A 17,571-nucleotide genomic window follows, 5' to 3' on the forward strand; every position below is an offset into this window, starting at 1 on the left:
GTGGAACAGGATAGAAAGCCCAGAGATAAACCCACGCACATATGGACACCTTATCTTTGATAAAGGAGGCAGGAATGTACAGTGGAGAAAGGACAGCCTCTTCAATAAATGGTGCTGGGAAAACTGGACAGGTACATGTAAAAGTATGAGATTAGATCACTCCCTAACACCATACACAAAAATAAGCTCAAAATGGATTAAAGACCTAAATGTAAGGCCAGAAACTATCAAACTCTTAGAAGAAAACATAGGAAGAACACTCTATGACATAAATCACAGCAAGATCCTTTCTGACCCACCTCCTAGAGTAATGGAAATAAAAACAAAAATAAACAAATGGGACCTAATGAAACTTCAAAGCTTTTGCACAGCAAAGGAAACCATAACCAAGACCAAAAGACAACCCTCAGAATGGGAGAAAACATTTGCAAATGAAGCAACTGACAAAGGATTAATCTCCAAAATTTACAAGCAGCTCATGCAGCTCAATAACAAAAAAACAAACAACCCCATCCAAAAATGGGCAGAAGACCTAAATAGACATTTCTCCAAAGAAGATATACAGAATGCCAACAAACACATGAAAGAATGCTCAACATCATTAATCATTAGAGAAATGCAAATCAAAACTACAATGAGATATCATCTCACACCAGTCAGAATGGCCATCATCAAAAAATCAAGAAACAATAAATGCTGGAGAGGGTGTGGAGAAAAGGGGACACTCTTGCACTGCTGGTGGGAATGTGAATTGGTTCAGCCACTGTGGAGAACAGTATGGAGGTTCCTTAAAAAACTACAAATAGAATTACCATATGACCCAGCAATCCCACTACTTGGCATATACCCTGAGAAAACCAAAATTCAAAGAGAGTCATGTACCAAAATGTTCATTGCAGCTCTATTTACAATAGCCAGGACATGGAAACAACCTAAGCGCCCATCATCGGATGAATGGATAAAGAAGATGTGGCACATATACACAATGGAATATTACTCAGCCTTAAAAAGAAATGAAATTGAGCTATTTGTAATGAGATGGATAGACCTAGAATCTGTCATACAGAGTGAAGTAAGTCAGAAAGAAAAAGACAAATACCGTATGCTAACACATATATATGGAATTTAAGGGAAAAAAATGTCATGAAGAACCTAGGGGTAAGATAGGAATAAAGACGCAGACCTACTGGAGAACGGACTTAAGGATATGGGGAGGGGGAAGGGTGAGTTTTGACAGGGCGAGAGAGAGTCATGGACATATACACACTAACAAACGTAGTAAGGTAGATAGCTGGGGGGAAGCAGCCGCAAGGCACAGGGATATTAGCTCGGTGCTTTGTGACAGCCTGGAAGGGTGGGATGGGGAGAGTGGGAGGGAGGGAGACGCAAGAGGGAAGACATATGGGAACATATGTATATGTATAGCTGATTCACTTTGTTGTAAAGCAGAAACTAACACACCATTGTAAAGCAATTATACCCCAATAAAGATGTTTAAAAAAAAAAAAAAAAGACCAGTAGGCAGTGTAGACTTTTGGATCAAACAGTAATGAGGAAATCAAGCAATTGATAACACATATCAGCAGACAGATAAGATTTTTCAGAGCAAAGTGTCTACTTCATAGAGAGAGGAGACTTCCGAGGAATTCCTGGTGATAAGATTTGGAAACAAATTATGAACTAATGATCTCTAAGATCTTTCCCATTTAAACATTCTATACATTTTTTTTCTCATCCATACCTTGTTCCTTGTTAGAAATTCTGGTAAGCATTAAATAACATTTATCCATTAAAATGAATATGATTATTGTATTATTGTAGTAATAAGTAATATAGTGGAATAATATTCTGAAATGTTGTGTTTTTTCTCCTAGTATTTCCAGTTATCTTGTAATTCTTTTTTTAATTGAAGTATAATTGACTTACAATATTATATTCATTTTAAGTGCACCACATAGAGATTTGATATTTTTATACATTATGAAACGATCACCATAATAAGTCTAATTACTATCGGTCACCATACAAAATTATTAAAATATTATTGACTATATTCCCTGTGTTGTACATTACATCCTCGTGACTTATTTTATGATAGAAGTTTGTAACTTTTAATCCTCTTCTCCTATTTCACCCATTCCCCTACCTCCTTGCTTCTGGCAACCACCAGATTATCCTCTGTACCTATGAGTCTATTTCTGTTTTCTTATGTTGGTTCATTTGTTTTGTTTTTCAGATCCTGCACGTAAGTGAAATCATACGATATTTGTTTTTCTCTGACTTATTTCACTTGTAATACCCTCTAGGTCCATTCATGTTGTTGAAAATGGAAAGATTTCCTTCTTTTTTTTATGGCTGAATGATATTCCATTGTATATATATTCCACATCTTCTTTATTCATTCATCTACTGAGGGACACTTAGGTTGCTTCCACATCTTAGCTATTGTAAATAATGCTGCAGTGAACGTTGGGGTGCCTATATCTTTTCCTATTAGTGTTTTTGTTTTCTTTGGATAACTACACATAAGTAGAATTGCTGGGGCATATGGTAGTCCTTTTTTTAAGTTTTTGGGGAAAATCCACACCCACAGTAGTTGTACCAATTTACATTCACACCAACAGTGCATGAGGGTTCCCTTTTCTCCACAGCTTCATCAACACATCAGCCCAGGAGGACCAGGCACAAGGGCCCCCGTTCCAGGTACAGCAAAAGGCAGTGACAAAATGACTGCCAAAGCAGTTAGAATTATTTTCGGTTGGCCTTCCCTGGTGGCGCAGTGGTTGGGAGTCCGCCTGTCGATGCAGGGGACACGGGTCCGGGAGAATCACACATGCCGCGGAGCGGCTGGGTCAGTGAGCCATGGCCACTGAGCCTGCGCGTCCGGAGCCTGTGCTCAGCAACGGGAGAGGCCACAACAGTGAGAGGCCCGCGTACCGCAAAAAAAAAAAAAAAAAAAAAAAATTATTCTCGGTTTGTTTACTTGGGGTGGTTGTTGAAGGCCTAATGGAAGGTGAGGAGGTGTTCTTAGTTCATTTCACAGACCCTAGGGCAGTGGATGGAAATAGCCTCCTTTACTTCAAAAAGCATCCTAAATGGGTATTTATGTTGTAATGGGTAAGCCAGACTATCTCAACAAGTGAATGGGAGGAGTGAAGAAAAGACACTCAAAACTTAGTAGCACCTGCTTTAAGTACTGTTCTACTAGCTTGATATTGTGTGTATGTGCATATACAGAACAATTAAAAAGTAAAACTACACAAAAACTTTGCCTTGGTTCATGGTTCACAAAGATACTAATATTTTTACTTAGGCCCTCTCAAAATAGTAAGACTTACTTTAGGGTTTACTGCGTGGTTCTTTTTGGTTCAAATCATTGCCTTTCATAACCTTTTCTCCTATCTAATGTTCTTGCCTTCTCTACAAGTCTAGGACATACAGGACATCCCTCATGTTTGCAAGCAACACCTTCCATGGTGCTGCATTTTCTGGTTGTCAGATGGAGCTTTGCTCTCACACTAAATCAATTTCTGTGAAAAGTCTTTGTCACTTGCAGTGTTATGTTGCTTCTGAATCTATGCACCACCCTAACAGAAGCTTCCCCAGGAGGACCATGTGCCATCTTCCTGTGAGCCCCCCTGTGACCACCCTCACAGTGTTGCCCTGTTATTTTGACATTTCTGATCATTACCTCTGAAACTCCAGTTGTAACAGCTCCATCTTACATAAACTTCACCCTCTGGAAGTAAGTCTTGGGTTTTCTTCTTGTTCATTTTGAGAACTGCTTCTACCTTCTGATTTATTTCTGGTACGTGTATGTATGTGTGTAGTTCTCATCTACTAATGTGCTCTCAAAATGTTCTAAACTATTTTTGATTAGATTCTGCTTAATGGTAATAATAGTAATAGTAACAAACTCTGTACAGTTTACAAAGCATTATAATACACAGATGAGTGGGCTTAAAGGGGGTAGCAAAAGTTCTGTGCTACTATATACAAAGAGGTTGTTAGGCTTAAAATTCCTATTCAGGGGAAATTTACTCAGGTAGCTCTCAGTTCAAAGTTGTTTTTATAATCATTCCCAAGTAATCAAAAACGGAAACCAACCAGCCAACCAACCAACACATAGACAGACTAAAAAATAGTAGCAGACAGTTTTTGAGATTGTCCTTTGTGGAAAGGTCATCCTACAAGATTTCTGGATTTGCACAATACCGTTGCTCAGAATTAATTAAGCATAGCAGTCTCAGATTTCTTCACTTCTGGTCACTAGTGCTGTGTTGCACTTGTCCAGGTATATTGTTTACATTGTTTCTGCCATTTACATAGATATTCATATGAATGATGTTCTCTGAATTTGTACAACTCACCAGTTCTGCATCTGACTTACCTTACTGTGATACTGTGCCCTATAAGGAATATATTTGGTCTTTGACCTCATTCTAGGCACAGAGTTCCTAAAACCCTTGGATTTTCCTTTGATACAAGCAACAAAGGCGACTTTGGTTGTGTTAATGGGGTGACTTGGGAAACCCTTGGGTGGCCCAAGGATGGGGGCTGGTTGCCAGGGGAACAAACCAGTGATTAGATGTTTGGAACTTTCAGTACTCACCCCCTCTTCAACCTCCAGCCCCAAACCTCTTTGGAGAGGAGAGCGTCTGGAGATTGAATCAATCACCAATGGCCAGCGATTTTATCAGTCATGACTATGTAATGAAGTCTCCATAAAAGGACTGGGTCTGAGAGCTTCTGGGTTGGTGAACACATGGAGGTTTACCAAGAGTAGTACTTAGAGAGGTCATAGAGCTCCGTGCCCTTTCCCCATACCTTGCCCTGTAAATCTCTTATATTTGGCTGTTCCTGAGTTATATCCTGTTATAATAAATCAGTAATCTAGTAAGCAAAATGTTTCTCTGAGTTCTGTGAATTGCTCTAGCAAATTAGTTGAACTCATCGAACCTAGACAGTCAGTCAGAAGTACAGGTAAAAGTGTGGGCTGGTGACTGGTGTAGGGGAGGAACATTTTTCCCTTCCCTTCTAGGTTCTTTGGCTGGCCTAATAATTAAATTGACATAAGACAGAGTAACAGGAGAAAAAAAAAATAATTTCATACATACGGGAATCCCGAAGATATGAGGTTCCCAGACAGTCAGGCAGTTGAGACCCATATGCCATCCTGAGCTAAGGAGAAGGAAGTAGGGGCCTGGGGCTTCAAACGGAAGGAAGGCAATTCACAGGAAGATGATAAGAGCAAATGTTTGGTTAACAACTGTTTGCCATGCCTTGCAGGTAAGTCTTTCTATGTAGAAAGTTAACTCTGATAAGCTCTCTTCCTGGTACAAGTCCCCTGTCTAAAGTCTTTTAGGCAGTTAAGGGAGAGGCAAAAAGCTTTTAAGTCTGTTGGGCCTTGATCGTCTTCAGCTTGCAATAATCCACATGCCAAAGTGGCACATTCTGGGGCAGCCTGCCCTGAACCCCATCACTAGTGTCTGAAGTGGGGGGAACAGCCTAGTAGGACTGAACTCTTAACCTGTAGAATCTGATGGTATCTCTGGATAGATGGTGTTAGAACTGAGTTGAATTGAGTTGAACTGTAGGACACCCTGCTGGTGTCCAGAGAATTATTTGTTGATTGTGTGGGAAATCTTCCCCTGCACAAACACACATTCGAAATTGGGTTTCAGAACACAAAATGCTTATGATCTAATCTAACCTTGCTCAGTCTCATAACAAACGTAGTTTGACAATTAAATCTGAGCTCCATGCCCTTTCTGGTGTCGAATCTCCAACCTCTTGCTTTTTCTTACGTGGATGAATCAGTTGTTTTCTCAAAATAAGGTTAGTTATTTATGTATAATCCTAAATTTTCTGCTTGCCTGTTCCTAGGATTGCCATGTCCTGAATTATCCAGTAGCATTTCCAGCTTAAATTTCTATAAAGGTGTGTTTTCATGATTTGATTGCATAATTCAAATTCAATATTGGAAGATTTGATCAGTCTCCCATTTCAATTAGCATCTTGCTGCATAAGCTGGGTAGATTTTCAGTATCAGACCTGTACACAGGAATTGATAATTTTTCTATCCATTAAAAAACAGGTTAGTGGGACTTCCCTGACAGTCCAGTGGTTAAGACTTTGCCTTCCAATGCAGGGGGTGCGGGTTCAATCCCTTTTCAGAGAGCTAAGATCCCACCTGCCTCGTGGCTAAAGAAGCAAAACATAAAACAGAAGCAATATTGTAACAACTTCAATAAAGATTTTTAAAATGGTCCACATCAAAGACAAACAAACAAACAAAACCTTAAAGCAAAAAACCAGGTTAGTCATTTTCTGTCTCTCTCCTCTCAAGCCCCTCCACATTGTCACTAATTTGCACCTCTCTTCCGGTACATATAGATATATACATCTTGATTTATTTTCATTTGTTTCTCCCTAGAGTCTGTGCCCCCTTGAGGATAGAAGCTGTGTCTTTTACATTTTGTATTCTTGTATGGTTAGCAAAGGCCCTTGAACAATATTTGTTACTAATTTTTGCCTCTTTTGTTCATTGCTGTATCTCCAAAAACTTGGAAAAATGTCTGGCATAAATATTTGTTGAATGAATAGATTGATGGTGTTTGTAACTGGAACTTCAGTGAGAAATTCTGATGAATAAAAAACTGTATGTAATAGAGTCAGAAAGTACACTGGTAGATGCCAGGGGTTAGGGGGGGTGGGGTAGGGTGGGGAGGGGGAATGGGGAGTTAGTATTTAAAGGGGACAGAGTTTTAGTTTAGGAAGGTGAAAAATTTGGGAGATGGATGATGGTGAAAATTGTACAACAATGTGAATGTACTTAGTGCCACTGAACTGTACAGTTAAATATGGTTAAAATAGTATGTTTTATATTATGTGACTTTTACCACCACAAAAAAAACATTAAAAAAAATGACTAGACAGGTAGAAAACACTCATGCACTCTGTTTGAATTAGAATCCCTGAGTTACACTGAATGTGATGAATTATGTAGAAAATGCAACATTAATAATTCATATTTAGTCCAGGATGAATACTTGGTGTCCTTCTGCATATTTTCCATTACGGAAGCCCATTTGCCTGAATGTGCTTAAGTCATGGAAGAAAGGGATTGTGAGAACTTTGTGTAATTACCCCCACCTCAACCCACACACATCAAATCGTTTTCAGGAGGGCATGGGGAAAGCCAGAGGTTATGTGTGGCATTTTCAGAAGACATGAAAGTTTCAGCTCCGTGAGGACCACCTACATCATTGGCTGAGTCTAGTGCAAAATAAAAATGCAGAGTGCCTTGTTTAAAAACAACCAATTTTAGGATGGCAACAGCAGAGCATTAAACCAAGCACAGGGCCCTTCTGAGCATGGGCACAAGCTGCAGGCCCGTGAAGCTAGCCTTCGCTCCATGTGGGGTTTGCTTCTATAGATCCTGTGGGCTTAATTTGAATTAGTCTGTGGAGGAAGCAATAACTTTGGAAGAAAGAAACTGCTTTTGGTCTTCCTGTAGGTTCTAACTTTGGGAGTAATCATGGGGTTCTTCACATTGGGGTTGGTATCTGCTGAGGCAAGGGCATTAGCTGCTGAGAAGAGATATGGAATTATTGGCATTATTAGAGTGGTGGAAGGAGGCCCTTAAGGCCCTTTCGGATTACACAATACCTAGAAAAGACATGGGTCCATATGAGCCTTCCTCTCAGAGGAGGTAGACATGGACTCTCATCTGAAAGCTCGGAAGTGACCTTGCTGACGTCAGGTTCTCTCAGAATTGGATTCCCAAATATCTGTATAGGGGCCTGAACACACTGTAATTTTTATTTTAACATGGGTCCTTAGTTTAATAGGAAAAGGTGTCACCTGGAAACTATGAGCTACACATAAGCAATACCTAGAGGTGATGTGCATCATGGGAAGTCTGACCAGATGGTCTAGGCTGCAACCCTGGCTTGGTCATAGACAACTGTGACCCTTTGGGCAACTCTCCTTTTGGAGTCTCAGCTTCCTAAAATGAGATTGCTGACCAGATGATTCCCCAAGTTACTTTTCAGTATCAAGAGTCAAAAATAAGTCCTGGTTCTTCATGGTGGTAGTACTTCTACAGTGCAGAAAACACTTTCAGCCATCGGACCGCATTCTTTTTTTCTTTTTAATTAGGGTATAGTTGTTTTACAATGTTGTGTTAGTTTCTACTGTACAGCGAAGTAGAGTTCCCTGTGCTATATAGCATGTTCTCATTAGTTATCTATTTTATACATATTAGTGTATATATGTCAGTCCCAGTCTCCCAGTTCGTCCCACCCACCCCTCCGCCCTTGGTGTCCATACGTTTGTTCTCTACGTCTCTGTCTCTATTTCTGCCTTACAAACCGGTTCATCTGTACCATTCTTCTAGATTCCACATATATGCATTAATATATGATATTTGTTTTTCTCTTTCTGACTTACTTCACTCTGTGGCAGTCTCTAGGTCCATCCACATCTCTACAAATGACCCCAATTTGTTCCTTTTTATGGCGAGTAATATTCCATTGTGTATATGTACCACATCTTCTTTATCCATTCGTCTGCTGATGGACATTTAGGTTGCTTCCATGTCCTGGCTCTTGTAAATGGTGCTGCAATGAACACTGGGGTGCACATGTCTTTTTGAATTATGGTTTTCTCTGGGTATATGCCCAGTACTGGGATTGCTGGGTCATATGGTAGTTGTATTTTTAGTTTTATAAGGAACCTCCATACTGTTCTCCATAGTGGCTGTACCAATTTACGTTCCCACCAACAGTGCAAGAGGGTTCCCTTTTCTCCACACCCTCTCCAGCATTTGTTGTTTGTAGATTTTTCTGATGATGCCCATTGTAACTGGTGTGAGGTGATACCTCATTGTAGTTTTGATTTGCATTTCACTAATGACTAGTGATGTTGAGCATCTTTTCATGTGCCTCTTGGTCATCTGTATGAATCAGACCTCATTCTGCAATTGTTGAAACCAGGCTTTATTCTTCTCATCAGTCTCCTTCCACTTCTTCTCGCTGCCTCCTGGCACACATTTTCTTGTTATAGATTGGAAATGAGCTTCACATTTTCTACAGCCCATAATTTTTTCTTACTTGGGAGTTTATACTATAGGATACTTTTGTCTCAAGTATCTTGATGGGGCAGAGACATTGAAGAGGTGTCTCTGCATCTGCAGACACAAGCAGTGTGCAGACTTGGCCTCTGTAATGGAAAGTGATCTTTTTTTCTCCAGAAGTGGGTGTAAATCAATGTGCCAAGGGAAAATCTCTGAAAACATTTAGACTTAATTCTAACTTACATTAAATCCTATACATACCTCCCAGGAAAGCAGGGAAATTCTTTCTTCCTCCTCTTACCAAAGGGGAAATAAAAGAAACCTACGCCACAAAGCAACAAAGTGGTGTGACAGAAATAGGATGGCTAAACTTTAGATCTGACATGACCCATGCAGTGTAAGTGTGGAACTGGCCAGTGTCCATGACAAAACAGTAGAGCAAGGCCATCAATACTAAGATAGGGATGGAGGCAGGAGGTCTGGACCTCACACAAAACTCAGACAGTAGGAGCTGGGGTTTGCTGCAAGTCTTCTTCTGACAAATTTACATTCATGCCCAGAGTCACATTGCTGGCTGCTATGTTCAGCTGTTTTGTTGGCCAAGTGAGAATCGATCAAAAAAAAATGTCACTACTTTAATTTGATTAGCATCATGGAAAGAGCATGGTCTTTGGATCAGACATTTTAAATCTGTGTGAATTTATAAAATAAAAACTAAAAATAATAATGATACTTGATTCACAGATTGACTTAAGGATTTTATGATAAAATGTATATGAAAGTTCCTGGAACTTGGTTACATAAAGATAGGGTTAAATTCCATGAAATATTTAAAAACCTGCAAAAAGTCAAGAGAGATTATGCTTTAAGAGAATGTATTATATATAGAAACTGCTCTGGCACAATGAAATCTTAGGACTCTGTAACCAGAATTTGGTATTAGATTAATAGAAAAGCAATGAGAGGAGGATGTAGAATCAGAGTGATTTGATGTCAGTGACCAAGTAGACCAAAGTTGAGGGGTTATTAACTTGAGCCCAAGGACTCGTCTTTAATTCTTGAGCAAGAAGAAGTTAGTTAACCAGTAGGAAATGAGGGTAAGACAAAGAATTGGTGGTCCTGAGAAGGATGTCTGATGTCAGGATTGAAGAAGAGAATGGATTGCTTGCACTGTCACTTAATAAACATTTATTGGACCTGACTATGAGCAAGTCATTTGAAGTTGCCTTCAAGTTAGGAGATGCATAGCACATCATAGGCACTAGAAAGCAAAGTGCCCAAAGAAAATCACTACAGTAGGGTTGAATGGATTAAGGAGGTTTGCCAAGAAGGTGACATTTGAGATAGTCCTTAAAGCAGGTCCTTCAGACTGTGGGTTGTAAATTTATTAAAAATATGAAAGAGAAGAGAAACTACACATGGTAAGAATAAGCATTGTGTTCTGAAATTTTCATTTCAATGTGTATACTAGGTCAAAATTTCCATTTCTTATTGTAATTCACGGTCAAAAAAAAGTTTGAAAGCCATTGCCTTAAAAGATGAGTAGGATTTGGACATGTTTCTTTGAACTCCTGTTCTTTGTGACTCGGCTATGTCATTTCTTGAGCTACCCTTGTGTTACTAGTCTCTCTTTCTTGCCCTCCCAAATCTGATTTGAGCTTCAAAACTCAGTTTAGGCACTGGCCTCTTTCCATAAGATTTACTCGATTCCCTCACACTTTCCATTTCTACTCCAGTGGGCGTTGAATGCTTTATCGCCAGGTTCCCACTGAATCCCGTACTTACACTTTTCACAGCACTTATCATATTATATAACAATTGCTTTTACTTTTTTTTTTTTTTCTTTTTTTTGGTGCGCGGGCGTCTCACTGTTGCGGCCTCTCCCGTTGCGGAGCACAGGCTCCGAACGCTCAGGCTCAGCGGCCATGGCTCACGGGCACAGCCGCTCCGTGGCATGTGGGATCTTCCCGGACTGGGGCACGAACCCGTGTCCCCTGCATCAGCAGGCGGACTCTCAACCACTGCGCCACCAGGGAAGCCCGCTTTTCCTTTTTTGACTACTTCCACCCTCATAATGAGCTTCCTGGGGTCAGAGCCTGAGTCTTATTCAGGGGTAACTTAGTGGGTATGGAGCCTGTGCAGTCACATAGGGCTCTGTAATTAGAAGAGCCCTGCTTGTATTGCTCCACTGCCACTGTCTTAAAATTTTTAATAATTTTAAAATTAAGAGCCTGAATTTTCTTTTTATACTGGGCCTACAAATTATGTAGGCCACTCTGTTCTTATTTACCCTCGTGTACCAGAGCCTAGGTTGGTCAACAGTATAAGACAACCACAAATGAATGAATGAGTGAATTAAGGCGCATCATTTATAGAGGGCCTATTACATTAGCCCAGGCACAGATCTAAGAGTGGTCATATACATTATCCCATTTAAATATCTGCAGAATGAGACAACATTCTGTAACACAGGTAGAGGGAGTGGTATTTAAGCAAGGATGAGTGTGCAAGGAAAACAGGGAACACAGGTTAGTTCAATTTGGTGGAAAGAGAAGGCATTAGTAGAAGATCTATCTGGAAAGTAGATTAAGACCAGATTGTGAAGCGAGAGCTGAGAGGTCAAGGGACATTTTTGAGTCATAAGATGTGGGCATGAAGGAGAGTATTTGAGCTGCTTAATAGCTATTCAGGTCTGGATGAATAAGTGGAAGACCTATTTATCATTTGGGAATGGAAATTTTGGAGGACTCCACAAAGTCAGTGCTTGACTGCATTTCATGTATCTCTCCATAACCGTGTGAACATCAAATGTCACAAATCAAACTCATTTAAAAAATCAAACTCATTTAAAAAATCAAATATTTTAAATGCACTAAGAGAAGCTGTTATTTCAAGGAATCCTTTTTTTAAAAAAAAATCAATAATCAATTTGATGTACAGCTTTGGAAATGTGTTTCTTAAACTGTGCTCACCTGTGACTAGGAAGTGGCTGATGCAGAATAAATTGTGTTATTTGTGAAATATTAATGCTCCGCTTCATAAAGGAAAAAGGAAAGGTTGCTGGAAGCACAATTTTATTGTAAACAGTGTCAGAGCATTTCCAGGTAAGGAGTGGGTGTCTCTGGTAGAGAGAGATGGGACTGGAGCCTGGTCACTCAACATGTGATTTCACCAAATAGCTCAGTGGAATATCAAACTGTATAGACATGTTAGGCTGACTCCTGGGAGAAATAAGTGGAATGGGATCTTTCAAGGTTTCATCTAACCCCAATTCTTCCTTTTCACAAGTGACAAAACTGAGGCATAGAGAGACGTATACCTGGCCTAGGCTCACGCACCCAGTTAGTGGTCAACTCAACCAAGGCTGATTGCATTGAATTCTGAAGATTGCTGCTAATTTTTCTTGGTGTACAATGCATTTCTTTCAGCGATTGATGTTGATCATGATCTCCAACATTGCCTTGGAAATAATAAAAATTTGAACCTTTAAGTTTACCCATTTGTGGTGTGTGTGTTTTTTCCCTTCTTCTTTGCTCTGCCATAATGGAATCCAAATTAGAACGAACAGGTTTTAGATAGTCAAATTGTGCCTAACCAGTGATTTATAGTTATCCCTATCTAAACATTTTGTATATCAAATATCTAAACAGAGATCAGAGTCATTTTTCTTTTCTTTTTGCCAGTAAATAAGTAAAGAGAAGGAAAAAAATAGCAAGAGAAAAAAAATAGAAGGAGAAAATAAATGCCGTTTGCTTAAAGTAAACCAGCTTTTATGATGGCCCTGTGAGATAAGGAAAGAGCATTTTCAGAAGGTTGCCCTGGTGATAAATCACGCATAGGAGATTAGAGCTTACAAGAGATAGGATTGGTGCAAGGTGCAGGGATTTTTCTCAGGGAGGAACAGATCCATTTCTAACCTTGGTAGGTTGCATGCAGCTTCTTCAGCAAATGTTATTCAACAAATTCCAACCAACACTTTTTGAGTACTTATAAATGTTCTGAGCCTTGTGTCAGGAATTGGGGTTATAGGAGTAAAAGAGGTATATTTCCTATCTTTAGGAGCTCACAGTCTAGTGGGAAAGACAGCAGTAAATAAGCATTACAGTATGGTATGAGTGCTATGATAATTGTGACCCTTGAATATTATTAGATGCAGAGGAAGAGCATGTTCCCAGCATTGGAGATCTGGGAAGGCTTCCTGGAGGAAGGGACAACTGTGAGATGTAGGGCCACAGGGAGGACAGGAAAATATTTGAGGAAGGAAAGTGTTCCAGACAGAAGAACAACATGTGCAAAGGCATGGAGGCATAGAGGCTTCTGCTCATCCTGCCTCTGTAGCTGGAAAAACTCAACGTGTTTCCCATCCACTTCTTTCCTGTGATAAAACAAAGTGATTCCCCACTCGCTCCTGATTCTGTACATTTTAAAGGGTTCAGTAGAGTATATTAGAAGACTGCACTATTGAAAATATAGAGTCACAGAAAAATGCAAGACCAGGAGTGCAGAGATCTGGTTTATAGACCTGACTTCAGCCCTCATCATTTATGCGATCTTGGACAAGTCACTAATCTCTCAAGTCTTAGTTTTCTTATCTGTTAAATGGAGATGATAATGCCTGCCTACATCACAGACTCCTTGTGCTAGTCAGTGCTAACAAACTACAATATAACAAAACAAATTTTACATACACACGTACATGTGCATGTGGTGCACACACACATAATTATATAGTCCGTTAAACAGTAAAAAGACTATAATAATTCTTCTGACCCAAATGTTTTTCTCATGAATTGAGAGTAGATGTCCTCCACTTTGCAACCCACACAATCAACCAAAAACATAAATCCGATCTATTTCCCTACTTAAAACCCTTTCCATGACTCCCCTTTGCCTATCAATGTCCAAACATCTGAACGTGCTATGTTGGTTTCCTTGTTCCTTTTTAAACTTCTACAATTTACTTAGTACTGTAGGAACAACAAGAGACCAGGTACCTCTTTCTCCTCTCTCCTCTCCTCATTCTTCTTCCCATTATAGCTCCAGTTAAACTTCTGCCCAGGATATATTTCATCTTTTGCCTGCACTAGGGACCATTTTGAAGTACCCATACTATCTACAACCACAACTGAAGTTCCTATTGATTATCAAAGAGTCTTTATCTCATGAATTCCTCCATATCTGTAAAAGCCTGGAAAATGCTCTGTGACTAGCTAGTAAAAATGGGTCCAAATGCAAAATCTCTCTGCTCCTTCCTTTCCCTCCTGCATAAAAATATCTTTCTGCATTTCACTGGTGGTGAAAGTTTTAGATCTGTTTCTGAGGCTGATCTTATCATTATAAAATATGAAGTTAATTTTACATTTTTAGAACTTCATTTGTCTAAATTGTTGATGCTAAATATTTATGTCTGAAAGTAGTGCTCAAACAGTTCAATAAAAAACCAAGCCCTTTATAATAAACAGTACTTTCCAGACTTCATCCATACTGTGAAGTTACATTTCTAGTAAAACTCATGTGTCTAAATGGCCTCTTTGGGTTACTCTCTCAGGCAAAGGAACAGAGTGCTGATAAGAGGTGAATTCAACTCCCAGCTTTATGGAGGCAGAAATGTTTACAGCTTTTCTGCAGATTCTGTTTTCTCTCCGCTGCCAAACTTTGCTCACATACTTCCTCCTACCTCTCTCCCAACTCTCATCTTTTCATCTGTCTGGTCATAGGGGCTCAGTGGTGGCTTCTGTGGTTCTACTGGAGCAAGTGAAGGGGTTTGCAAAGGCCCCTAATTGCTCCCATGAACTTGGCAATCCATGCCTGTCTTCCTTTTGACTCTGTGGGGAGAAGGACCTAAGAGAGAGAAGGTTGATTGACTCTGCCCCAAGACTTTCAGAAGAGGATCGAAGGCAAGTCCTCAGAGGCATACATAGAAGCCTCTGGTTCTTAAACTTTGTCGAATTGAGTCATTTGGGGGACTTTTTACTAGTACACGTTCTCCACCTCACCTTTTCCCCAGGAATTCTGATTCTAGGCTACCCTGGAATACGTTTGTGCCATGGAGGGTAAAACACAGAAATAATTGTGCAAGCTAAGAAAAGACCTGCTCTATTTTCCTGAATGTCTCAGATTTGAAAATCTTTCCATAATGGGGGTGGAAGGCAGGGGATGGAGAAGGAATAAATTCATTAGATTAAAACTTTGCTGAACTCTTTGGGTTTGTTTTACATCTTCAGTAGCAAGGGGTCTCTAAGCTTCCACATAAACTTGGCTCAAACCCATGTGCTTGCTCTGCCAAAGTCAGCATGAAGAGTTTGTGTGTGTGTGTGTGTGTGTGTGTGTGTGTGTGTGTGTGTGTGTACGTGAGCTCGGGCCCACGTGAGCACGTGTACCTATCCTTTGTTGTTTGGGAAATACAACACGTCAATACAACACGTCTGTATTACTGTTCTTTGAAAGGAGCAGCCAGCACATGCATGAGTGTCACTAAGATCTCTGTCACAGGGATGGCTGATTCAACAAGTGCTGTGTGTATGACTGGAATGTAATAGTTAATAGGCGCTCTTCTTTTTATCCGTAGCCCCCAGTTTAGCAGCATCCCCTACCGCCGCCTCATACAGAAAGAATCTTTCATCAAGCTTTATTCAAAAACATTTGTCTCTTTTCTGCCTCTACCACCAGCTTTAGCCAGCCTTCCCTACCCGCTGCCTTTCACTAGCTTCTCAATGACCTGTCTCTCTACAGACAGTCCTTGACTTACAAATTATCATATGACCCTCCAGCCTACTAGAGCGAATCTTATATATTTCCTGAACCTTTGCTGCTGCCCTCATGTGCTACTTGTGTTATGAAGTTGGGACATGGGGACTAACATGAAATATTTATAAACTCTCTCTGTTTCTATGTATCTAAGCCAATTTGGCTATGAATGGTAGGCATTAATGGTGAGAAGGGGTTGAGATTAACTATATCTTGGTAATCATGCTACAATATGATAAGGAAAGCAAAAAAGTAGACCAAATTCTGCTTGAATTGTCCACATTTACAGTATTAAATAAACTTCTATTAGCAAGAAGGAACAACAGTTCATAAAACCTGTTCTGTAAGCTCATTCAGGATCCAGCTTCTGTTCTTTTAGATGATGTGTCTGCACCAGCAATATTAGAAGCAGGATTATAGTCAGCATTAGGTAACCAGAACTTTTCAGACAAATGGCTCAACATAGGATTGTTTAGGGAGCAAGCCTCACTATGTCTCATTTGATTCTTATACCTCATTTCATACAAGTGAGGGGAATATTTCTAGAATATCTTAGACAATCCAGAGGCTTTGAGCACAAATTTTCATCAATAGCCACTCATTACTAATATCTGTTAAGCAAACTAAAATGTCAGTATTTTCACCAATTAAAACTTATTTTTATCATTAATTATGCTGATTAGAAAACCTCTTATGTTAATAAGAAATAATGAGCTGAACTATTGGTAGTAGTTTCCTACGAAGGTTGGCCTTTTAAATTAAATATTAGCTGATTGCTGTCAGGTAAATAGATAACTAATGCAACTGATAGCTCCTAAAGCATAACTTAAACTAACCAACACCTAAACCTTATGATAAAGTAAATTACAAACATCATAGTAGTCTGGGTTCAAAAGATAAAGCGAAAAATGTCTTAGCAGAGCTTAGCTAAATAGAGCTAAGCTGCTTAGACGATGGTTTCCTTCCCCCAAAAACTTTCTATGCATTATCAGAGAAGTTGTTATATTTTCTAAGATCCCACTAATTGTAAAGATTGTCTCTTTAAAAGTATCAATATATCCGGAAGAGTTAAAGGGCCGTCAATACTTATTATCAAATTTAGATAAATTAGCTTAGTGAAAATTAATTGGTGAAAATCAAATGGTTTTCCTCTTACTGCTCAAGCTGGGCTGAGTAAGTGGGGCAAGGAGTAAGCCAGAAATAGAGGTCGGGTCCCTGGGGCCATGTAGAGCCCTGTCTGAGTAACCCATCTGAAGTTATCAGGGTGAAAAAAGCAGAATTGTCGATGTGAGCCAAGTTCTTAAAGGTATGTAGCAAGATCCTAGAAGGCTGCTTTGATAAGGAATGGCTAAATCAGTTTGCTCTGTGGAGACTGGGACCTTCCAATCAAATGTTACTTCATGGGCTTCCCTGGTGGCGCAGTGGTTGAGAGTCCGCCTGCCGATGCAGGGGACACGGGTTCGTGCCCCGGTACGGGAAGATCCCACATGCCGCGGAGTGGCTGGGCCCGTGAGCCATGGCCGCTGAGCCTGCGCGTCCGGAGCCTGTGCTCCGCAACGGGCGAGGCCACAGCGGTGAGAGGCCTGTGTACCGCAAAAAAAAAAAAAAAAAAAAAAAAAAAAATGTTACTTCATGATATTTTTATTCATCAGGTTATCCTCAAAATATACTTATAAAACTTGATTATAATAGGAGCGTTTGAATTTAGAAGATAATTCTATGTTTGAAAAGTGATGGCACCCTTG

This window comes from Phocoena sinus, chromosome 1 (genome assembly GCF_008692025.1).
Source record: "Phocoena sinus isolate mPhoSin1 chromosome 1, mPhoSin1.pri, whole genome shotgun sequence".
Classification (NCBI taxonomy): domain Eukaryota; kingdom Metazoa; phylum Chordata; class Mammalia; order Artiodactyla; family Phocoenidae; genus Phocoena; species Phocoena sinus.